The sequence below is a fragment of the Halyomorpha halys genome, unplaced genomic scaffold (assembly GCF_000696795.3).
Source record: "Halyomorpha halys isolate HHAL.00 unplaced genomic scaffold, Hhal_1.1 Scaffold50.1, whole genome shotgun sequence".
NCBI classification, from domain to species: domain Eukaryota; kingdom Metazoa; phylum Arthropoda; class Insecta; order Hemiptera; family Pentatomidae; genus Halyomorpha; species Halyomorpha halys.
In genome coordinates this window covers 289,202-294,454 of record NW_027106849.1, presented here as the reverse complement: position 1 = coordinate 294,454, position 5,253 = coordinate 289,202, and positions in this window count along the sequence as shown.

Genomic DNA, 5,253 nt, shown 5'->3' with positions numbered 1-5,253 from the left:
AGGAGAAGATCCGGAGGCCATCTTAATAAAATATAAAAATCCGTTATTTTTTCTATTTCGTCCCCTCAAATATTTGAAGCAATTGCATTTACAAGTAAAAAAAAACCAGAAACTATTAATGTTTTTATAATTAACCTTATTAAGATTTTATTTACTATTCTGCAAGTATTAAGATTTTAAAAATAAGACTAGTGAATCATTTTTTAAATATTAATTGTTATTTATTTATTTGGGTTTTTCATCAAAGGTTGATATATCCACTTCTGAAAAGTAAAGCTTTTATTTTTTTGCCAAATACAAATTCTTCACCAAAACTTTTGAGTTTATTTCAGTCTTTATTTTAGTCTCCCGTCTAAAGTATTCACATATTTTCGAAATATGTACACATAACTATTACTCAGTAAAATCATACATCAAATATTTTAAATATCTCTACATAATAAAATATACTTCGGATTTTTTTAAAATATTTATTTTCTTAAATAAAGACGAGTATTGAAACAAAAATATTTTTATTTAAGTAAAATGTGCAGTCAAAAATATATTAATGCTATATTTAAAAATTAAATTAAATTGAAAATATATAAGATTCGCTTTATTAATTTTATAAATGAATCGAGAATCAATTTATATAAAATAAATGTACATAATATGACGAAAAACTTTCTGCCGCATATTTAGTTTCAATATACTTTTGAATCCTTTTAAAATAAGGTATGATAAAATGAGTACTGTTGACTTCTTTTAATTTTTTTTCTTGCAAATGTAGAGATCATTTGAAAATTAAAAAAATCAGATAGAGTTTAGCCAAATTAACATGGTTACTAGTTGACAATTGGTAACATTAACATAAGATTTAAACAGAAACGGCCCAATAGTATAGTATATTTATACATAATACCTGATCGGTTTGGTGGACCATATACATGGTTGATATAACAGTTACATTTTTTGTTTATTTTTCAAGTTTATTATGGACCGGCGAGGGGGGGGGAGGGTTTAAGACTCCTCTAACTATTTACAACACTATAAATATTGAATAAAAAAAATAAATGAATAAAAATAATAATTCTTAAGAAGGAAGAAAATGAAAAGTTAAAAAAACAAAAAACAATGACGTTTGAAGATTTAATAATATAAATAATTGACTGCTAATGGGAAAAAAAGTTAATTTGAGAAAAAATAAATAAAACAGTAGCAATGTCAATAACAGAAAAGATAATTATAGAAATTATAACGGAATGTCCTGTAGCAGCCTGGCCTTCAGTCTTCTGGTTGAGGATGGGTTTCCCAAGTTGAGGTCACTGTTCCTTTAACTACCGGCAAATGGAAGTTGAATTTCATGTACCATTTTTTGATGAAGTCTTCTGTTGAATCCATTTGTAGCTTCTGATACAGTTGGCCATTTCTTACAAACCGAGGAGCATCCACTGCGATTCTTAGAACCTTATTTTGAAACAGTTGTAATTGTTTCCTTATCGTAAGGGATACCGCTCCCCTGATTCACAGCCATACACCAGAAAAGGCCAAATATGTGATGCTGTATCAGGGATACGAATTAAGGAATTATTATAAATAAGCCGATACGAAAAAAATAAATTGTGGTTATGATAATTTTTTAAGTGGCAGCGAGCTACCAGTACGGCCTCATTACTGGCTGAAATGTGTCAAGCCCCATTAATCAGTTGTGAAAAGCCTTATCTAAAAAGCAGCCATACATTATTAAATTTTCGGTGGGTTGTAGATTTACCTCGATCATTTAGTTTTCATTCGAAACCATGAGAAACTTTATTTATATTATATTATAGCGTATAATGTTGGGAGCACAGTCTGGTTGTGTTAGGAGCATCCTTACACAATTCTCAGATTGCGCTGCTTGTTATTTGGATGTACACTTTGGGCCTTGAGATATTATGCGGGCAAGTGAATAAGAAAAACAATGAGCAATTTGAATATACCTGCAATTAAATACACTCTTGCAGGAGGTAAATTAAATGCGTAGGTAAAGGTTAAGAACAGAAGAACACACTGCACTAGTTCGATGTTAATGGTTTATATTTTTTTTTATAGCCTTTTCGAAATACATGATAATTCGTGCCGTAACTCTCACTTTATTTCAGAGTGGGCAATTTGTCCATTTTATCCGAGAAAGTAAAAAAAAATTTAAAAAAATTATTTTAAGATTAATTAGTTATCAATTTTAATATTTAGAAAATAAATAATATACATTGAAAAAAAAATCTATTTTCTTTATTCCTCTCCACTTTCTTTATACGAGTATACACTGCATCATTGATGACCATCCGCAATGTAACGAGAAAAGAGTGAAGCTGTGATAATTACCCACAGGGTGGAATGAGGTCATGGTTCGATACCGGCTGAATATGGCCAGGAAAAGATAACCATTAATTGAGAAGTGAAATAATAAAATTATTGTTCTATAAAACGATTTATAAATATTTATGAATGGGAATGTTATGATTATTGATGAAACTATCATTGACATTGTAAAGGCTGTGTATTTTATCAGTGTGTATCGATGCCTTTTCCCATCAACCACAAGGTTACTTACTAATGGAAACATACTTCATGTTCGAAGTGTTTTATGCAAATGCTATTCTTCATGTATTTTTTTTACCTTGAAAATAACCCATAAGAGATCATCTGAACCAAAGGGACAGGGGAGGAAGGGAGGTCAAAGCAACAAATATCTGCCAACAGCCCAAAATAGTGTTCTACGAAATTTATATTTTTAAAAGAATATTATTCGTATTAAGTTATGGTAAATGACTCGTGGTTAATGGTAAATGGACATTTTCATTTTTTCATTTACTGTGGTTTACGACCGAGCGCCTTATTTTAGTTATTATCATCTTGATAACAACTGTTTGCACCTATCCATGGCGAAATAGTTTAAAAATTGATATATTAGACGAAAATTTGACATTTTGATATCTTACAGTCTATACTGGTTAATAGCGAAATAAATAATTCCTTTGTTTCAATAACATTCCAGAAACAAAATATTCATTCGATAATACTCAAAAATAAATTTGACTAAACAGACACAGTGTAAAATCCAAGTAAAAATATGTAATTCTGAGTACATTTTTTTTATTATTTGTTTTCCCGCATGTATACTTATGAATCAGTTTCCCTACCTTTGGTAATGAGGCTATAATATAAAAACTATTATTACAGCCACCTAAAATCTTTTTGTTGGAAGGCTTTAAAAATGAACAAACGACAAATTGGTTCGGATTAAACATTTATCTGGTTCAATTTAAAAACTAAAATAAACAAAAAAGATAACTAACAATGAATACAAATAAAATAAAAAAGGCCTTTCAGATAAAAATAAAATAGTTCGATAAATTATAAAAACGAAAATAAAATAAACTAATTTAAAAATAAACAAATTAATATACATAAAACAAATACTAGTCGACGCAAGCTGCTCTACTCCGATAGGTCTGAGGAAGAGTGCTGCCGAGATGTTTAGGTCGCAGCTCTTGTAGCTAAATAAACCGCTGCAATGGTCCAAAGTTGGTGTAGTGGCTCATCGATGGTCCAAATATCCAACAGTCGTGTTAATTTTCCTGGCCCCTAATTATCCGGAACTCATATTAAAATCGAAACACAGAAGTGGTCTGGTTCCGAACTGTTATGACGACTAAAACACTAAAAAAATGTCTAATAAAATAATATTAACCAAACGCAGACAGGGCTGCTGAGATGCTATCATGGCCACTAATTAGCCGGAACTGCTTTAAAAAACTAAGATGATCGGCCCGTTGCTAGGCAACCTCTTAGCGACGATTCTCAACCCCTAGCAACTGCCTCTACTACTCATTATAACAGACAAATATAGTTACATATTTTTTTTCTTTTCAAATAACTAAATCTAAATAAAGCAATACAAATAAAAATAAATGTAACTAAATTAAGTACTAATAAAACTCAAATACTATTTACAAGGTAATTATATATTATGGCGTTAACAACTATTATTAGTTTTTAATCTCATTTTTCTTCTTTTTTTCTGAGGCCGAGTTGTTAATTCAATTGGCATATTGTTTAGAATATACACAAAACGACCTTTCTATCGATTTAGTAATCTTCACTCTGTATTATTGCTTTTAATGTAAGCTGATGGAGACCAGCTCGATGTAAAGGCTTTTTGCGATTGTGCGTCAGCAGTGGCGGTCGCAGCATGAGACACAACATTTTTGGTATCCTAAAGTATTTCGGAACACCATATAATCTGAAGAAGAGACCCGGTGCTCTCCAAGTGTTGCTATTCTTTCTCACTGCAGCTTTTATTATTTGGGTTGCTTGGAAACACAATAAGCACTCAATGGGGAGGCAGGATGATGGGCATATCCGGATGTTCGCATTTTTGGTGAGAGTCACTGAGGCAGCAGGAGTGATTTTCTTTTTAGCCAAGAACCTGAGGCCAAGACACCCGCTTATCGCTATCATTGAAGAAATAATGGACAATGAACACAGGGCGAACCACACAGTTTGGTTCTATCTACGCCTTGGAATAGGTCTGTCAAACATAATGATTACTTTATATACTGGATTAAGAGGTGAAGGAATATCTGTCCCTTCGATATTCAAGCTGATCAAAGAACTAGTTCTTTGAATGCATTTGGCACAGATATTAGTACCACTCAATGCGATAGTATTCAGAATGTCACAGATCAGAGCTCGCTTGCATTCTTATGGTCATGATCCCAAGTAAGGCCATAATGGAGTTAATTGCCATCGAGCGGAGATTGGAGGAGGCATTCAACCAACTGATTGAGGAGTACGGAAAAGACTTCAGTCAAATACTTTTCATTGCGACTTGTAAGACAACGTTATTACTATGTGGCTCACTGTTCGTTCTTACACCAATTGTGTATCCAAAGCTTAAATATATGATCCCAATAATTTATTCTGAGATCATATCTGGGTTATTTAAGATCTGGTCCGTGACGCATGCTACTCAGTTGGCCAAGTATCAGGTAAACAAGATTTCTGATTTATATTTAGTTTAAAGTCTGAAAAGTCAATAAAGATTGTTTTGTCAAAACAAATTAGGGGACGGATGAATTCCGACTACTGAAATAGTTTCAACATAGTTTGCCCATATTAAATCTCTCAAATCCTATACACTGCCATGGATCTACTGAAATTCACAATCTCTCTCTATCATCTAATAAATAATAATTTTTTTTTTTTTTTAATAATTTATTTATTTTAATT